The 21,089-nt window shown below is 44.5% G+C and overlaps 1 long non-coding RNA gene across 1 annotated transcript in view; it reads left to right on the top strand.

Annotated features, from left to right (window-relative positions):
• The window catches only part of LOC126412610 (uncharacterized), a 404,849-nt gene that overhangs the window by 383,417 nt on the left and 343 nt on the right, over positions 1-21,089 (top strand). The window lies entirely within an intron of this gene.

The raw sequence follows: 21,089 nt of genomic DNA, 5'->3' as shown, positions 1-21,089 counted from the left end.
TCGTTCTGCAGTCAGCTTCAAATGCCAGTTTTTTAAATTTTCTCAATACTGTTCCTCGGAAGAAAATGTCTCCTACCCTCCGGGGATGCCCATTTGAATTCCCGAAGCATTTACGTAACACTTATACATTGTAGGAACCTGCCGATAACAAATCTAGCAACCTTCCTGTGAAATGCTTCGATTTCTTCCCTTAATCCGCCTGGCGCAGATCCCAAGCACTCTAGCCGTACTCAAGAATGGGTCGTACTACTGTCGTATATGAAGTCTACTTTACAGATGAACCACACTTTCCTAAAATTGTCCCAGTTAACCAAACTCGAGTATTAGTCTTTCCTACTACAGTCCTTACATGCTCGTTCCATTTCATATCACTTTGCAATGTTACGCGTAAGTATTTAATAAAACAAACTCTGCACACTAGTGATGCTGTATTCGGACATTTCGAGTTTGTTTTTCATACTCATCTGCACTGATTAAAAGTTTTCTGTATTTAGAGGCAGCTGCCGTTCATCACACCAACTAGGAATTTTGCCTAAGTGATCTTGTATCCTCTTACAGTTACTCAACTCGTAGTCCGCCGGATCATTTATGAATACAGAAAATAGCAGCGATCCTGTCAAACTTACCTGGGACACTCCTGACGATACCCGTGTCTCCGATGAATACTCGCCGTCGAGAAAAAGTTAATGCGTTCTACTACTAAAGAAGTCTTCGGGCCACTCATCTGGGAACCTATTCTGTATGCTCGTACCATTGTTAACAGCGTGCAGTGGACACAGTGTCCAACGCTTTTCGGAAATCTGGGAATATTGAATCTGCCTGTTGCCCTTCACCCATAATCCATAATTTGCATGATATCATACGACAAAATAGCAAACTGAGTTTCGTGCGAGAGATGCTTTCTAAAACTGTACTGGTTTGTGGACAGAAGTTCCTCCATCCCAAGGAAGTTTATTTATTCAAACTGACAATATGTCCAAGAATTCGACAGCAGACCGATGTGAAGGTTATTGGTCTGTAATTTAGCAGGTTCGTTCTTTTGGCCTGAGTCACTTCTGCATTTTTCCAACTTGAGCTTTGCCTCGGGCGAGAGATTCGCAATGAATCCGAGCTAAGTAAGCGGCCAATGCCGTATAGTTCTCTTTAACTCTTTCGTGGCCAAAATTATTGAGCAGTTTTTTTTAATGAATGGAGAGCAGATAGTAGTTATCAGATAGGTGTATTTATCATACAGAATATCAAATTTGCTCTAACTGTGAAAGTGAGGTCACACAACAAGGTGGGAAGTATTCTTCCCACTGCCCTACCTTGGAGTTAAATGACAAAAACAACTTTTTCAATATATGTCATATTTATTTCATAAATTTACTTCTCTTGTTACAATGATTGTTGACAATTACTTGCCATGGAATTTTCTGAAACATGGGTCTATGCAAAGTGGCATTTGACAATACGTACAAACACAGCGAGTGCTCTTTTCCGCAACTTTGGTACTACAATGACGGCACGTCCAGTAGCTTTCTCCTAAAATGGGTTGATGCTCCCCTGCTGCCACATGACGAAAATCTTCAGGTACTTTACCCCCTTTTGCCAGAAGGACACGTTTTTGTCCACGCCTCTTTTGGGATGAGAAGCCAGCAATCAATTGTCTGGCTAGATGGATCCTGTATGTGAGCTGATCATGCTGTCCACTTTCTCTTTTACTTATTTTCCACAGCATAAAACTGTCCACTGCAGCAACGTCCACCAGGAAATAAAATATTCTCTGCCACTATTTTACAAAATGTCTGCCAAAAGCATACATTTCTCGTAATTGATCAAACTTATCGACACCACCCATTATTTTGTTGTATTCCGCCACAACTTCAGGACAAGAAATCTCTATACTAGTACCATCCTTGTTTTTCCTTTTCACTGTGGCTGTTTCTCATGGGTCATGAATTGAGGCCAGTAAAGTGACAGAAATGGTTCCTTTTGTTTCAAGCTGGAATTCTCCTCGTTCCAATTTTACGCTTTCCTTCATAAATTTGGGTAAATACTATAGCTTTGAGGAAAAAATCACAAAATGTCACGCAAACAGCACTGAAAGGCTCCTCTACAGAGGTACACTCAGCTATACAATGCCTCTGCGCGAAGGTACAGCAAAAACGGCGGGAACTTCCGATTGGAAGTAGTACCCTATACTGTTCACTAGGTGGTACCACCATGCAGAAGTAGGAACTGTGAATCCCACGGGACTATAGTGCACGTCATTTATGACGGCGGCCGAGTTTAGCTTCGCTCAGCGCATCTGACGTCACAAAACACAGTCAGCCAATGAACAGAGTACGACGTTGCCAGAGCTCGACTGCAGTGTCTTCAGTTTTAGAAACGTTCAGTCATAAATAAAGTAACAGAACAAAAGCAATGTCTTGATAGCAGACTTTCTTTTGTAGAAAGTTTGGAAAAAGCATTCTTTATACCAATTGCTTCATATTCTATTAATTAATTAAACCAAACAAGCAATCAGCCTCCTAATTCAGGCGATAGCAAGGAAAGAAAGGTGTTTGTATCAATTTCACGAACCGCTTTTCTGCAATAAAGAACAGCGGTAATTGTTTATTTCCTGTTGTACTTCGACGAAGCGTGAGTAATTCATAGTCATACCAACACTATTTGTCAGTATTTTGCGTGACGTTTTAGAGTCTTCAAGGAGTTTTATTGCCAGACGAGCTGCGATGCACAATGGTTAAGGTGTTGGGCTGCTAAGCGAAAGGTTATGAGTTCAAACCTTGTGCCGTACTTAATATTTTCTTTATTTAAAAACAATATCGAAGTGTCTTACTCCATGAATTTTATTCGCTTGAATGTAATTTTTTGAAATTTCTAGTGCTTTGTCTCTTCATTAACCCTTTCGCTGCTACAGAGACGTGCTCCCCACATTCCGCGCTGTGCGCGATTTTGTCATCACTGGACTGCTCGCCTGTGCAGATACATGGTGTTCCCACTGCTTTGACACACTTATCATTCGATTTCACGAAAACTATTTGGCTCAAAAATTTGATTTTTTACACATCTTCTTGCTGATACCTTCCCCCCATAAATGACTTTAATTTTGTTTCGATATTCAACGCAGTTGTTGTGCAGCATTAAATGTAGTAAACCATTGAACGAAATTTTGAAAAGTATACGCTATGGACTTTTACCTCTGCAAACTCTTCAAAATTTCGTGCAATGGTTTACTACATTTAATGCTGCATAATAACTACGTTGAACATCGAATCAAAATTAAGTCATTTATGAGGGGGGGAGGGGGGGGGGGGGGAAGGTATCAGTCAAGAAGATGTGTAAAAATCAAATTTTTGGGCCAAATAGTTTTTGTGAAATCTAATGATAAGTGTGTCAAAGCAGTCGGAACACAATGTGTCTGCACAGGCGAGCAGTGCAGTGATGACGAAATCACGCACAGCACGGAAAGCGGGGAGCACGTCTTTGTAGCATCGAAAGTGTTAATGCGGCCGTAGTGGCTTTACTTCATGTACTGCGCGCTCCCCCCTAAACGTAAGTTTGCGAACTATACTATGGCGCTGCTTCTCTTGGCGCGTACAACTGGCAACGCAGCAATCTCCCGCGCCTGGGCGGGCATGCGCGAACCGCCAAGATAAAAGAAGTGAACTATAGGAGCAAGTTTCTTTGTAGTGGGAAGCATGTTTCCCACGGCTCACGGAAGGGTTAAAAAACCGAAGTGGGATTCCATCGGTACCTAACGACTTATTATTAATATTACTTGTACGAAGTACTGTCCGCCACAGACCGTTCCGTGGCTTGCCGAGTGTCGATGTAGAACGACTGTGTGAGCAGTCAACGCGCCTTGTCGGGCGGCCCGTCTGCAGCAGCAGGCAGAGGTTAGCGGCGTGCTGCGCACTGGAGTTGGGTGGATTCCGACGCTTCCGGCCCTTTTGAGGAGGGCCCTCGCCGTGCAGTGTTTGGAGCACCTCTGGCGCGCTCAGGCGGAGGGAGCTCTTTTAAATGTTTCTCCTTCCCACTCCCCCTCCCCCTTCCCTTTTCTCTTTCGCGCCGCATTCCCCGCCGCTACCCTCGCTTCTCGGGCTGCGGCGCCCGCGTGACTTTGAAAGCCTTTAAAGAAACGGGATTTACCGCCGGCCGTATTACCTTAATTAATGCGGAGCGCAGGGTGTAATGTCGTGGGAGGTAATCCTTTGAGGGCCGTCTCCTCTCCGTCCCTCTCCACTACTTTTTGTGAATTAGCATTCTGTCTCTGCGCCTGTTACGTTATCCAGACGAGAAATGGCTGAAATCGACTAATTTAGCTGAAGCCGTTCCGCTCAGAACGAGTACCCTTGTCGCAACCACTGTCAAGTCCTCTTCAAATGTTTCATAAATGGGGCAGTCGACAAAGTTTCTGAATAATTGAACGAAAAAACTTCAGAAGCTGCGTGCCCATAATTGACGTTGAGCACACATTTCACGCTTGTTATATGAAACAGTTTTTTTTCCTATTTTAAGAGAACCATTTTTTACCTAGCGAAGTGCAGTAATCGTTAACGCACTGGACTCTTTCAGAAGTACGCCCGTTCAACCCCCGTTCGACAATCATATTTAGGTTTTCCGTGGTTTTCAAATGGTTCAAATGGCTCTGAGCACTATGCGACTTAACTTCTGGGGTCATCAGTCGCCTAGAACTTAGTACTAATTAAACCTAACTAACCTAAGGACATCACACACATTCATGCCCGAGGCAGGATTGGAACCTGCGCTCGGCTCCAGACTGTAGCGCCTAGAACCGGACGGCCACTCCGGCCGGCTTTCCGTGGTTTCCCTGAAATCACTTGAAGAGAACGTCGACACGGTTCCTATGAAAATACACTGCTGATCTTTTTCCCCATTCTTTCCAAATCCCAGTTTCTGTATTGACCATGTGGTCGATGTTATATTAAATGCTATTCATTCTTCTGAATATAACTCTCATAGATCGACCAGTCACCAACTTTGTCGTGGGTTTTGAAACTACTTCAGTGCACCGTCCTACTTTTTGGCAGTTTTTTTACCAGGACATATCAAAAGGGCAATTCTAAATCTGACCTACACAAACACAAGAAAAACAGGACCTGAAGAAATGAATTAAGTTTTCTACCGTGGCCGGGACCTGTATCCTGGTCTTCTGCTTACTACGCAGATGTGTTAGCCATTACACCACCGTAGCAGTACGGGTGAAACAGCTCCAAGGACTACCCTAGTCTAATGCCCTCCCTAACACAAGCTTCAATGTGGCAGCTTGAAGTTTTTGTTAGGGAGGGCATTAGACTAGGGTAGTCCTTGGAGCTGTTTCACCCGTACTGCTACGGTGGTATAATGGCTAACACGTCTGCGTAGTAAGCAGAAGACCAGGGTTCCGGTCCCGGCCATGGCACAAATATTAATTTATTTTTTCAGCTTGTATCATTATCGTAGATGAAGTTGAGACTCATATGTCTCAAGAAAAATTTAATTATGTAAGATCTATAGATTTCCTATGACTTCTATCAATTTAATTAGCATGAAGAGAAAATAATGTACCTTAGTTGGCCACTTCGTAATATATACTTTTCTACTTGAGCAGTAATACTATGTTTCTGCGTGGGCTCGTAGCGATGCGAATTTTAATATACTATGCATCCCACCGTTACTAAAATCAATGTCTCTCCCATAACTGTCTGTTATTTAAAGGAGTAAAATCTTTCCTTTCATAAGAACTGTGATACATTCATAACCATATTAATTAAACATAGCTAATGTTGCATGGCGGCTTTGTGGCTGTCAGGCTTCAGGTCAAAAGTTTGCAGTTCAGTCATCAGTCGGTCCTAGCATTTTTTGTCTCACTTATCTCTTCTGGCAGTCTAATGTAAAATATGCAAAGATGCCCTGTTGTTCGGAGTCCGCTTTAACTATATAAATCCCCCTGTAACTGGTTCGGTGTGTCAATTCGTAGGTCTGAGGAAGGCAACGCAATACTACTTCCAAAAGGACCATGCCTAGTAATCGTCTGTAGCGTCCAAACCAGCCTTCAGGTTGATAGCTTTGCTGTTGTTGTGTTGTTTGGGGAGAGAAAGAGAGAGAGAGGGAGAGAGAGAGAGAGAGAGAGAGAGAGAGAGAGAGAGAGAGAGAGCGTTACCACGACGAATGATCAGGCCTGTCACGTGACTTGTGATTCAGACCTTGTAGACCAGTGGGCGTCAAATCTGTTTTCTCAAGAACCAGTACTGGCATTGTGGGCTGGCACCTTCTGTCGCATATGTGTCAAGCTTATTATTAATTTGTAACCTACATAAATCAGTATGTTATGCGTCCCCAATAGACTAGCTGTGGTAAGTTGATGCCGGCATCCGAGTGCTGATCATAGCATGTAAGCTTTCATGGCCGGCGTCTTCATTAATTAAAACTTCCGGGCTGAACTGCCGTGGTCCATATATAAAACTACTTCTCCTTCCTGACGTTTCGTTGCCGGCTGCGGGCAACATCTTCTCAGGTGAGTCGGCGACTGGCTGCTAGGCGCTGGCGGCCGACTTTGTACCAACGAAGTGACAGTCGATTACCTACAATCGATAGAGATGACCCTAGCCAGAGATAGTTTCAAAGTCGAAAGCACGTGACGAGTGGTGGCGCCATCTAAGCGCTCTAAATAAGTGGGACCACCAGCGCCTAGCAGCCAGTTGCCGACTCACCTGAGAAGATGTTGCCCGCAGCCGGCAACGAAACGTCAGGAAGGAGAAGTAGTTTTATATATGGACCACGGCAATTCATCGCGGAAGTTTTAATTAATCGAGTACTGATCGTTGGGAACTCTTCGTGTCGACTGTTGTCCGTTTCAGGTTGCTACCACCCTCAACTTTCTGAACTTGTAGCACTGTAATCGCGTGACGAGAGTATTGTTATGATGTCTGCGGAGTCGATGATTCATTGGCTAATGACAGTCATTCTACAACACTCATTTTTATTTCGACCTCCACACGAATCCGATAGAAGTATAATAGTCTTAATATTGTTTGGCTCGTGGTGTTTTCTATTTATGTCATACAAAAAGAAACAAACAGAATTTGAATTATTTTTGCTGAACCTTTGAGAAACCAATAAAATATACCTGACTGTTCATTGTGACATTGAACACTGAATACACAGAGCCACAGTAGCCTGTTACGGAGTTGCGCAGTAATGCTGAGTTTAGGCAGAGGCAGGTTCTGTGCGTAATCAAACTCGAGCGCTAAGATATCTCTGTTGTCAAGTTTGGCCGACCTCATATACTTGTCCTTGGCTTTATTGTACTCCTCAGCCTTTAGTTTATGCTCATCATGTACATCTTTACGAAGGTCATTTGCAGTGACACTCAGTAAACCTTCACACTCGTGGCAGAAATCACGAATACAGACTATCCTCCCTGAAGAACTTATGAAAAGTTTTATACTTCATATGAAATACCGTATTCGTTTCATGGACAAAATGATCTCTGAATGATATGAATAATTTTGCAACACTAAGGTCATGGATGTTAAAATATTTCCTTTCGGACTTTGCAATGGTTTGGAAGGAAACTGGCTCCAGTGAGAGCAGACCATGTCCCAAATTTCCGTTGCAATTTTTTGCGGTCTGTTGCCGTGTTTCCCTCTTTTGTCTTCTACTGTAAGAGCAGTAGTATTCAGCTCCTTCAAAACTGTCTTCAGACGATTCTCGGTACTTTGCAAGATACTTTGGAATAGGGACTTACAGAATACTGTCTTCTTATCGTTGCATTTTGGATGGTATATGTAGGTGGAGCTACGATTCCGACCATATCTAGGTTTTTTCTTTTCAATTAAACTTAACATAAATGTACACTATGTGATCAAAAGTATCCAGACATCCCCAAAAACATAAGTTTTTCGTATTAGGTGCATTGTGCTGCTACCTACTGCCAGGTACTCCATATCAGCGCCACAGTAGTCAGACATAGTGAGACAGCAGAATAGGGCGCTCCGCGGAACTCACGGACTTCGAACGTGATCAGGTGATTGGGTGTCACTTGTGTGAACAGTGGAAAAACGTTGTGTGGAGTGACGAATCACGGTACACAACGTGGCGATCCGATGGCAGGGTGTGGGTATGGCGAATGCCCGGTGAACGTCATCTGCCAGCGTGTGTAGTGTCAACAGTAAAATCCGGAGGCGGTGGTGTTACGGTTTGGTCGTGTTTTCCATGGAGGGGGCTTGCACCCCTTGTTGTTTTGGCACTATCACAGTACAGGCCTACATTGATATTTTAAGCGCCTTCTTGCTTCCCACTGTTGAAGAGCAATTCGGGGAAGGCGATTGCGTCTTTCAACACGATCGCGCACCTGTTCATAATAACACGTCAATAACATCCCAGTAATGGATTGGCCTGCACAGAGTCCTGACCTAAATCCTATGCAGCACCTTTAGGATCTTTTGGACCGCCGAATTAGTACCAGGCCTCACCGACGGACGTCGATACGTCTCCTCAGTGCAGCACTCCGTGAAGAATGGGCTGCCATTCCCCAAGAAACCTTCCGGCACCTGACTGAACGTATGTCTGCGAGAGTGAATGCTGTCATCATGGCTAAGGGTGGGCCAACACCACAGTGAATTCCAGCATTGCCGATGCAGGGCGCCACGAACTTGTAAGTTATTTTCACCCAGGTGTCCGGATGCTTTTGATCACATAGTGTAGTTCCGGGCTGCAGGCGGCCGGCGGGCCGCTATTTGACGACTACAGTATGTATAAGGGACGTTCAAAAAGAAACGAGCCGGAGGCATAATTACGGAAACCAGTACCTGTATGTTAGAAGCACTGACACTGGCTGTTGAGACACTTGTCCCCCTGTGTAATACAAGGCGGTGAATGGCCGTCTCATAAAATTCGCGGGGCTGCGATGTTAACCAGTTCCGCACGTACAGCTGCACGTCGTCGTACGAAGTGAATCGTTTGTCACTTTGCTGACGTTCTTCTTTGACCAAGATGGCCCCCTTCTGATTCACTTCCTGCAGCACGGGACAACAGTGAATGTCCAGCGTTACTTGCAAACCTTGACCACCCTTCGCCAAACGATCAAATCAAAACGACCAGGCAATCTCATCCGTGGGGTCTTTCAGCTCCACGACAATGCAAAGCCTCATACGGCCAACACAGTCGCGGTACTCCTGCAGAAATTCAAATCGTACGTTCTCGGCCACCCACCATGCAGTCCGGACCTCTCTCCCAGTGATTATGCCATTTTTAGTCCCCTTGAAAAAGCTCTGAGGGGCAAACGATTCACCTCGGACGACGACGCCGAGCTGTACGTGCGGAACTGGTTAACACAACGAAACATCATCGATATGGGCTTTCGGAGCCGAAGACCCACTCGTGTTCCCTTGATGATTGCACGACACAAAGCTTTACATCTCACCTGGGCTCGTCGACACCGACATTGGACTTTTGATGACTGGAAACATGTTGCCTGGCCAGACAAGTCTCGTTTCCAATTACACTAAGCGGATGGACGTGTATGGAGACAACCTCATGAATCCATGAACCCTTCATGTCGGCAGGGTACTGTTCAAGCTGGTGGAGGCTCTGTGATAGTGTGTGGCGAGTGCAGTTGAAGTGATAAGGGACCCCTGAAACGTCTAGGTATGACTCGCTGACAGATGACACGTACGTAAGCATCCTGTGTGATCGGCTGCATCCATTAATGTCCATTATGCACTCCGACGGACTTGGGCTATTCCAGCAGGACAGTGGGACACACATAGTCCAGAATTACTAGAGAGTGGCTCCAGGAACTCTTTCTCTGTTTAAACGTTTCCGCTGACCACCAAATCCCCCATATATGAACATTATTGAGCATATCTGGGATGCTTGCAACATACTGTTCTGAAGAGATCTCCACCACTTCGTACTCCTACATATTTATGCACAGCCCTGCAGGATTCGTGGTGTCAGTTCCCTCCAGCACTACTTCAGACATTAGTGGAGTCCATGCCACGTCGTGTTGCGGCACTTCTGCGTGCTCGCGGTGGCCTACATGACATTAGGCAGGTGGACCAGTTTCTTTGGCTCTTCAGTGTCGAATAGAAGTAATATCTGGAACGGGTCCTTCCATTTTTGCGTAGCTTGCTTAGGTTCGAGGCGCTTCGCCAGTACATGCAATATTTATATCATCAGCTTTCGAGTTCCTTCTAATGACAAATAGAATACAATATCTCATTGTGTGCATGAAACAGGTCAGCGTTAGAAACAAAGACTACAGTGTGTCACTGACTCATGTGCCCTGTACAAGCGAGCGTGACTGATGACCTCAGATGTTAAGTCCCATAGTGCTCAGAGCCATTTGAACCACAAGCGAGCGTTACGAACTAAGAAATAAGTAAGCATACACTGTACACGTTTTAATGAAAAGTCTATAATACCACACACAGAAGGCGGTCACCACTGAACAGTTTAAAGCAGATAAATGCCTTTTTAAGAAAGTATTGAATCTCTACAGCCCACGTAGTACACGAAATATATACGAACAGTGACGCGAGAAAACTAACAGTACATCGCAAGGATGGAAAAGCATGAAGTGGCGAAAACAATCAGTACGCAGCACCTGAAGGAACTGAATGTCGCTCACAGTGATGACGCACAATTTCTGTGCGCCCGAGTGACTCGCATTCCATAAGTGCACACTGCGTTCGTGCCAGGCAGACACAATGACAGACCGTGGTCCCTTCTGCTCAAGCATAGCCAAGGAAACACACCGTTTATCGTGTCGGGGCGTTCCATCAGTCGGCGACAACTTCCTGTTTACTCGTAGCACTGATTCCAACTGTACTCTGCTCATCATAAGAATAACCGTGATGTAAACGAGCACAAAAGTGTTGATCGGTCAGAAGCCGTGGCACACGTACACTGGTTGGTGCTGTTTCGTTCTTGGAAGTAGGTCCTACTTATGTATTAGATATATTGCTGCTAAGTTACGTTAAATTTGACTTTAAGATATACTAATTTATTAAAGGGGGATACTAATGTATTAAAGGGGAATGGCCTGAGGACTTCGCTGCAGCAGTTATGATACCAATAGAGAAAAAGAGAAATTTTAAAAAATGTGAAGAGCACCGGACCACCAGTCTAATTTCTCATGCAGCTAAAGTCTTGCTGAGAGTGTTGAATAGAAGGTTATACGGCAAGCTGGATAGAGGGATTGCAGAGGAGCAGTTCGGATTTAGAAGAGGAAAAGGAACAAGAGATGCTATTGGCCTGCTAAGAACTATAGGGGAAAGATATATGGAAAAGGGTAGAGAAATCTTTGCTGTTTTTATAGATTTAGAAAAGGCTTTTGACAGAGTTCAGTGGAACAAGCTGATGGATATCTTGAAGAGAAAAGGAGTAGATTGGAAAGAGAGACGACTGATACAGAATCTATATTTACACCAGAAAGTAAGGATAAGGATTGGAAATGAAATGTCAGAAGGAAGCAGCATTGGACGAGGTATTAGGCAAGGTTGTTGCCTTTCCCTACTGTTGTTTAACGTATACCTTGAAGAGATTATTGCGAAAAGTTTAGATGGGAAAAGAGGGATATGTATTGGAGGAAAGAGAATAGAATGTATAAGATTTGCTGATGACATGGTATTAGTGGCAGTAAGTGAGCGGACAGTGAATACATGCTCAAAGATCTGAATGAAGCTTGTGTGGAATATGGGATGCAAATAAACACAGCAGAAACAAAGAGTATGGTCATCAGTACAAGACGCAGCCTGTCCAATATTAAAATAGGACAATCTGCCATTAGCCGAGTAAGTGAATTTAAATGTCTCGGAAGCACAATAACTGAAGACTTGAGATGTCACCAGGAGGTGAAAACTCGAACTGCCATAGCGAAGGAGGCATTCAACAGAAAGAGGAGATTCTTATGTGGCAAATCAGATAAAGGACTAAGGAAAAGGCTTGGCAAATGTTTTGCCTGGAGTGTGGCACTATATGGGGCAGAAACATGGACACTGAGACGAGAGGATGAAAAAAGGTTAGAAGCATTTGAGGTATGGATGTGGAGGAGAATGGAGAGAATAAGCTGGATGGAAAGAGTGAGTAATGAAAGAGTACTGGAAAGGGTTGGTGAGAGATGATGTTTGCTGAAGGTTGTAAGAGAAAGGAAAAGAACTGGTTGGGACATTCATTGAGAAGGGAGTGCTTGCTAGTAGATGCTTTGGAAGGATTGGTTTGTGGGAGAAGACTGAGAGGAAGAAGGAGATACAAGGTGATAGACGACATAAAGGGAAGAGGAAATTATGCAGACCTGAAGAGGATGGCAGAAGACCGGACAGCCTGGAGAACTACCACGTGAAAACCTGCCTTTAGGCAGAACACTGATGATGATGATGATGATGATGATGATGATGATGATGATGAACATGAACATCATCACGCTTTAGGCATGTAGATTTGTTTCAAAAATCGTGTACAGTGACAGTCTCTGTACCTTTGTGCTCTGATTGTCGCGCTGTTAATACGCATTATGAGAATGGCCTAGGCTGCTTCGCGGTCCGTAGTGGAACACGGTTAAAAAGTCCTGTGAAACAGTTTCTTCTTAATATTTTTCACAAATTCACAGAAAAAATTAGCTTTGGAGTTTTCCAAGGGACTGTATTTGATACAATTGATTTACCAATGCACATTGGATGTGTAGTGGAGTCTAGGAGATGATAACTTATTGCAGTTTCTGGATCGCTGGTTCAAATCTCGCCCTAGTCATCTCCTTTTTCGTTCAATTTAAAATACCTACACCTCGTAAAATTCATCATTATTTTTATGAACTATGAATGTTTCTAATTAGATATTGCACGCGAAAAACCTGTTTTCATTCCAAATATAAATTCTTGATTATCGGTGTTCTATGAAAGATCGGTAATAGAGGCTTGTTAAATTAAGAAAACAATTTAATTTTTAGGCGAAAATGAAAAACCAAATACTCTTTATTTGGACTACGTCCATTGTTTTATACCACAGATGTAGTCTTACAGGATTACCATCTTGATTGTAGTAAACAGCGATACTGATTATAGCAAATAACAAAATGGTTCAAATGGGTCTGAGCACTATGGGACTTAACATCTGAGGTCATCAGTCCCCTAGAACTTAGAACTACTGAAACCTAACTAACCTAAGGACATCACGCACATCCATGCCCGAGGCAGGATTCGAACCTGCCACCGAAGCGGTCGCGCGGTTCCACACTGAAGCGCCTAGAACCGCTCGGCCACACCGGCCGGCCAACAAATAACATGTTGATAGTGTAGTTCACCTGTTTGCAGTTAAATATGTGAGAGCCACAAAGATAAAGGAAGGAGAACACGTCGCACTATTGGTGGACTGGGCGAGTAATACCTTACAATAGCGGAGCAGCAGACCACGTAAACGCTCTCTCACACGTGTTGCACTTTGCTCTCTCCCAGGCAGTCCACAATACGCCCATATTAAGAAAATTTTACGTCCAATCAAAAAACTAAAAATAAAATAAAAAGGGAATGACAGTGTTTCCTCACACTGCCGGAAAAAATATTTGTGTATCATGTTAGAGGTTTGAAAAAAATATTAGTGTATCATTTTAGAGGTTTCCAATTCACTCAAGATTTATTGTTACAACAGTCCTTCCGGAGTACATGAATGATTACAGATCAATAGCACAAGCGATTCTGAGGTACCAGGTATCAATCCATTCTGAAACACCCACGTGTAGCCTCCACTGGCTGCAATGCAGGCACTAATCTGATATCCAGTAGAGCGTACAGATGACGAATACTGTCGTTGGGTGCCTTGTGTCGCGCCCGCTCAACTTGGCCGCGTAGTTCTGTGAGAGTCATTTCTCGCGTCATCATATCTCACACGTGGTCAATTGGAGACAAGTCCGAAGATTGTGTTGGCCAGGAAGTTTGTGCACGCCTTGCAAAACACATTGATTTTCACTTGCAGTTTGTGGACGAGTGTTATCCTACTGGAACAACACAACACCTTCCTGCTGCAAGAATGGCAAAGGAATGGGTCTATAACATTCTGCACTTTCCGAGCCGTGGTTAGCGCCACCTCCAGTAACACCAAAACGAGAGTTGTAGCTTATTGCATCCCAGACATCTACATCTACATGATTACTCTGCAATTCACATTTAAGTGCTTGGCGGAGGGTTAATCGAACCACAATCATACTATCTGTCTACCATTCCACTCCCGAACAGCGCGTGGGAAAAACCAACACCTAAACCTTTCTGTTCGAGCTCTGATTTCTCTTATTTTGTTTTGTTGATCATTGCTACCTATGTAGGTTGGGATGAACAAAATATTTCCGCATTCGGAAGAGAAGGTTGGTAACTGCAATTTCGTAAATAGATCTCGCCGCGACGAAAAACGTCTTTTCTTTAATGACTTCCATCCCAACTCGCGTATCATATCTGCCACACTCTCTCCCCTATTACGTGATAATACAAAACGAGCTGCCCTTTTTTGCACCTTTTCGATGTCCTCCGTCAATCCCATCTGGTAAGGATCCCACACCGCGCAGCAATATTCTAACAGAGGACGAACGAGTGTAGTGTAAGCTGTCTCTTTAGTGGACTTGTTGCATCTTCTAAGTGTCCTGCCAATGAAACTCAACCTTTGGCTCGCCTTCCCCACAATATTATTTATTTGGTCTTTCCAACCGAAGTTGTTCGTAATTTTAACACCCAGGTACTTAGTTGAATTGACAGCCTTGAGAATTGTACTATTTATCGAGTAATCGAATTCCAACGGATTTCTTTTGGAACTCATGTGGATCACCTCACACTTTTCGTTATTTAGCGTCAACTGCCACCTGCCACACCATACAGCAATCTTTTCTAAATCGCTTTGCAACTGATACTGGTCTTCGGATGACCTTACTAGACGGTAAATTACAGCATCATCTGCGAACAACCTAAGAGAACTGCTCAGATTGTCACCCAGGTCATTTATATAGATCAGGAACAGCAGAGGTCTCAGAACATTTCCCTGGGGAACACCTGATATCACTTCAGTTTTACTCGATGATTTGCCGTCTGTTACTACGAACTGCGACCTTCCTGACAGGAAATCACGAATCCAGTCGCACACCTGAGACAGCATAGGCCCGCAGCTTGATTAGAAGTCGCTTGTGAGGAACGGTGTCAAAAGCTTTCCGGAAATCTAGAAATACGGAATCAACTTGAGATCCCCTGTCGATAGCGACCATTACTTCGTGCGAATAAAGAGCTAGCTGCGTTGCACAAGAACGATGTTTTCTGAAACCATGCTGAGTACGTATCAATAGATCGTTCCCTTCGAGGTGATTCATAATAAGGATTGGCATGGGGCCATTGTGTTTTGGACGAGTGCACTCTATGAACCAGTGATCACCAGGTCTACGTCATACGTGCAAACGGCCAGCACCTGTATACAGACAGAATCTGCTTTCATCGCTGAAAACTACGGTGCCTCATTCCTTAGCAAGTGGTCCTCTGAACTTGCCCCCCTTCTAACAGCCGTGTACCGCAAGTCTCTAGAGGAACGGAGGGTTCCAAATGATTGGAAAAGAGCACAGATAGTCCCAGTCTTCAAGAAGGGTCGTCGAGCAGATGCGCAAAACTATAGACCTATATCTCTTACGTCGATATCTTGTAGAATTTTAGAACATGTTTTTTGCTCGCGTATCATGTCATTTCTGGAAACCCAGAATCTACTATGTAGGAATCAACATGGATTCCGGAAACAGCGATCGTGTGAGACCCAACTCGCCTTATTTGTTCATGAAACCCAGAAAATATTAGATACAGGCTCCCAGGTAGATGCTATTTTTCTTGACTTCCGGAAGGCGTTCGATACAGTTCCGCACTGTCGCCTGATAAACAAAGTAAGAGCCTACGGAATATCAGACCAGCTGTGTGGCTGGATTGAAGAGTTTTTAGCAAACAGAACACAGCATGTTGTTATCAATGGAGAGACGTCTACAGACGTTAAAGTAACCTCTGGCGTGCCACAGGGGAGTGTTATGGGACCATTGCTTTTCACAATATATATAAATGACCTAGTAGATAGTGTCGGAAGTTCCATGCGGCTTTTCACGGATGATGCTGTAGTATACAGAGAAGTTGCTGCAATAGAAAATTGTAGCGAAATACAGGAAGATCTGCAGCGGACAGGCACTTGGTGCAGGGAGTGGCAACTGACCCTTAACATACACAAATGTAATGTATTGTGAATACATAGAATGAAGGATCCTTTATTGTATGATTATATGATAGCGGAACAAACACTGGTAGCAGTTACTTCTGTAAAATATCTGGGAGTGTGCGTACGGAACGATTTGAAGTGGAATGATCATATAAAATTAATTGTTGGTAAGGCGGGTACCAGGTTGAGATTCATTGGGAGAGTGCTTAGAAAATGTAGTCCATCAACAAAGGAGGTGGCTTACAAAACACTCGTTCGACCTATACTTGAGTATTGCTCATCAGTGTGGGATCCGTACCAGGTCGGGTTGACGGAGGAGATAGAGAAGATCCAAAGAAGAGCGGCGCGTTTTGTCACCGGGTTATTTGGTAACCGTGATAGCGTTACGGAGATGTTTAATAAACTCAAGTGGCAGACTCTGCAAGAGAGGCGCTCTGCATCGCGGTGTAGCTTGCTCGCCAGGTTTCGAGAGGGTGCGTTTCTGGATGAGGTATCGAATATATTGCTTCCCCCTACTTATACCTCCCGAGGAGATCACGAATGTAAAATTAGAGAGATTAGAGCGCGCACGGAGGCTTTCAGACAGTCGTTCTTCCCGCGAACCATACGCGACTGGAACAGGAAAGGGAGGTAATGACAGTGGCACGTAAAGTGCCCTCCGCCACACACCGTTGGGTGGCTTGCGGAGTATCAATGTAGATGTAGATGTAGATGACGGCACCAGTCGAGCCATGCAAGTCGATGGAGTGACACAAGACAGGCTAGAGGTGTGCGTTCCCGCACACCGACTGCTAATAACCGGTCTGCAACTGCTCGTGTTGACACGTCTGGACTGACCAGCCCTCTTAGCTGCACTGTGGTAAATGGAAATGTCGTGTGGCTAGGGCCTCCCGTCGGGTAGACCGTTCGCCTGGTGCAGGTCTTTCGATTTGACGCCACTTCGGCGACCTGCGTGTCGATGGGGATGAAATGATGATGATTAGGACAACACAACACCCAGTCCCTGGGCGGAGAAAATTTCCGACCTAGCCGGGAATCGAACCCGGGCCCTTGGGATTGACAGTCTGTCACGCTGACCACTCAGCTACCGGGGCGGACTGCACTGTGGTAGCTGTACGGCCTACCACTGGTTCCCCTACAATAACACAATCGTTACGGGCGTCTGTGCTGTGTGGGCGCTTACGGATGTGAGAATGTCCACGTGGCCACTGACTTTTCAAACTCGTGCAGTTGGCTGTGGGTAGCGCGAGAGCGTCTCTGTGGAATGGTTGCCCGCTTGCTTCACACATTTGCATTGCACTGAGCCTTCTGGCTGTGAGCATTCCGTATTAAGAGGGCAGACACAGATGGTGTTCTGGTAGCATGCCGCTACGCTACCTGCTGGCGGACGACGTTGAAACCATTATTAGTACAGCTAATATCGCCAGGTGGCATATGCTGACATCGTATCAAAAACGACATCGTCTTCTGGGTGTACCAATTTTTTCCAGTAGTGTATTATAGAGCTTACGATAAGCAGAAGTCGAATATTAGGTAGCTGTAGCCATCTACGGAAGTGAAACATGGACGATAAATAGTTTGGACAAGAAGAGAATAGAAGCTTTCGAAATGTGGTGCTACAGAAGAATGCTGAAGATTAGATGGGTAGATCACATAACTAATGAGGAGGTACTGGATAGAATTGGGGAGGAGTTTGTGGCACATCTTGACCAGAAGAAGGGATCGGTTGGTAGGACAGGTTCTGACGCATCAAGGGATCATCAATTTAGTACTGGAGGGCAGCGTGGAGGGTGAAAATCATAGAGGGAGACCAAGAGATGAATACACTAAGCAGATTCAGAAGGATGTAGTCTGCAGTAGGTACTGGGAGATGAAGAAGCTTGCACAGGATAGAGTAGCATGGAGAGCTGCATCAAACCAGTCTCAGGACTGAAGACCACAACAACAACATTCGGTTTGTAGGATGTTAAAAATAGTTTTTATTATTAACGTTTAGGCCCTAAAGGAATAGTAGATTTGCAACGAAGAGCTATTCCGAATTTTGTTTTAGCCTCTCTTTGAGCCCATTTTACTTCGATTCTTTCGGAATGTGCTGTTCTGCTAATGCGCTCTTCTGCTATACTCAGACCAAGTCGTGTTTTTCTGCCCTAACAGCTGTCCGGTCGTGAATTTTCTTCCTCAAACTTCTTCTGTATCGTGTTTGTTGCTGTGTTATCGCTGCCTCTTTCTTCTTCTTGGGGGGGGGGGTCATTCACCTCTCGTCATATTCCACATCGCTATCACCATATGCCGTCATCTCATCATTCTTCCTCATATTAATGTCTGGAAGCATCGACAGATCACATAAGTTTAATACAAGAACTATGACTTACTTGCGTCTTACTCAGGTGATTGTAAAATAACTCCAGAGAAGTACAGTGACGGAAAAATTAGAATAATGAAATTTCGCGAATACTTTTGTCTGATAACTTTCTTAAGTAAAAATATTATGAAAAGAATAGTTGGTACTCACCATTTGGCAGAGATGCTGAGTCGCAGATAGGCACAACAAAAGACTGTTGCAAAATGAGCTTTCGGCCAACAAGTCCTTTGTCGAGAAAACACACACACACACACACACACACACACACACACACACACACACGACCACAGTCTCTCGCAGCTGAAGGCAGACTACAAACAGTTGTGCATCACAGAGGAGGCAACCAGTTGGGATTAAGGAACGGGCTGGAGTGGTGAGGATGAGGGATAACAGGGTAAGGGTGGAGGACGGTAAAGTGGTGCTGTGGGAGCATGCAGGGAGAAGGTGGAGGGTGGGGCAGCTGGGTGCCGTTGGGAGATTAAAGGGGGGTGTGGGAGAGGGGGTAGGGAGGTAGTGGGAAAGGAGAGAAGTAAAGACTGGGTGTGTTGGTGGAACAGAGGGCTGTGTAGTGCTGGAATGGGAACAGATTCTATGAATTGCGAGGAGGGGATATATCCTATGTTCCCGTACGCGTGCTGGCCTCCGTTAGTCATTGTCCTCACCCGTCTAGATGCTTCCCAGTTCCCATTCCAGCACTAGACAGCCCCCTATTCCACAGTGCACTCAATGTTTTTATTTCTCTCATTTCCGATACCACCCCTCCCTCCACCTCTCTCCCCCACAGTCTGTCGAACGTCCCGACTGCGTGTAGCTGCCCTGCCCTCTCTCCACATCGTCCCTGCATGCTCCCGCACCAGCACTCTACCGTCCCCCTCCCCGCCGGAGTCTTCCCTACCCCCACCCTGTTGCCCTGTCCCATGATGCAATGCTGTTTGTAGTCTGGCTTCAGCTGCCACAGACTGTGGTCATTTGTGTGTGTGTGTGTGTGTTCTCTTTTTTCATCGAAGGCCATGTTGGCCGAAAGCTCATTTTCTGACAGTCTTTTTGTTGTGCCTACTTACGACTCAGCATCTGTGCTTTATTGTGGGTGGCAACTAACCTTTTTATAATGTTGTTGTTGTTGTTGTGGTCTTCAGGCCAGAGACTGGTTTGATGCAGCTCTCCATGCTACTCTATCCTGTGCAAGCTTCTTCATCTCCCAGTACCTACTGCAACCTACATCCTTCTGAATTTGCTTAGTGTATTCATCTCTTGGTCTCCCTCTTCTCTCCCTTCTTCTTGTCAAGCTGTACCACAAACTCCTCGTCTCCCCAATTCTATTCAATACCTCCTCATTACTTACGTGATCTACCCATCTAATCTTCAGCATTCTTCTGTAGCACCTCATTTCGAAAGCTTCTATTCTCTTCTCGTCCAAACTATTTACCGTCCATGTTTCACTTCCATACATGGCTACACTCCATACAAATACTTTCAGAAACGACTTCCTGACACTTAAATGTATACTCGATGTTAACAAATTTCTCTTCTTCAGAAACGCTTTCCTTGCCATTGCCAGTCTACATTTTATATCCTCTCTACTTCGACCATCCTCTGTTATTTTGCTCCCCAAATAGCAAAACTCCTTTACTACTTTAAGTGTCTCATTTCCTAATCTAATTCCCTCAGCATCACCACACTTAATTCGACTACATTCCATTATCCTCGTTTTGCTTTTGTTGATGTTCATCTTATATCCTCCTTTCAAGACACTATCCATTCCGTTCAACTGCTCTTCCAAGTCCTTTGCTGTCTCTGACAGAATTACAATGTGATCAGCGAACCTTAAAGTTTTTATTTCTTCTCCATGGATTTTAATACCTACTCCGAACTTTTCTTTCGTTTCTTTTACTGCTTGCTCAATATACTGATTCAATAGCATCGGGGAGAGGCTACAACCCTGTCTCACTCCCTTCCCAACGATTGCTTCCCTTTCATGTCCCTCGACTCGTATAACTGCCATCTGGTTTCTGTACAAATTGTAAATAGCCTTTCGCTCCCTGCATTGTACCACTACCACCTTCAGAATTAGAAAGATAGTATTCCAGTCAACATTGGCAGAAGCTTTCTCTAAGTCTACAAATGCTAGAAACTTAGGTTTGCCTTTCCTTAATCTTTCTTCTAAGATAAGTCGTAAGGTCAGTATTGCCGCACGTTGTCCAATATTTCTACGGAATCCAAACTGATCTTCCCCTAGGTTGGCTTCTACCAGTTTTTCCATTCGTCTGTAAAGAATTCGCGTTAGTATTTTGCAGCCGTGACTTATTAAACTGATAGTTCGGTAATTTTCACATCTGTCGACACCTGTTTTTTTGGGATTGGAATTATTATATTCTTCTTGAAGTCTGAGGGTATTTCGCCTGTCTCATACATCTTGCTCACCAGACGGTAGAGTTTTGTCAGGACTGGCTCTCCCAAGGCCGTAAGTAGTTCTAATTGAATGTTGTCTACTCCCGGGGCCTTGTTTCAGTGCTCTGTC

The sequence above is a fragment of the Schistocerca serialis genome, chromosome 7 (genome assembly GCF_023864345.2).
Source record: "Schistocerca serialis cubense isolate TAMUIC-IGC-003099 chromosome 7, iqSchSeri2.2, whole genome shotgun sequence".
In the NCBI taxonomy this organism is placed as follows: Eukaryota; Metazoa; Arthropoda; class Insecta; order Orthoptera; family Acrididae; genus Schistocerca; species Schistocerca serialis.
This window is presented reverse-complemented; position numbering and strand designations above follow the sequence as displayed.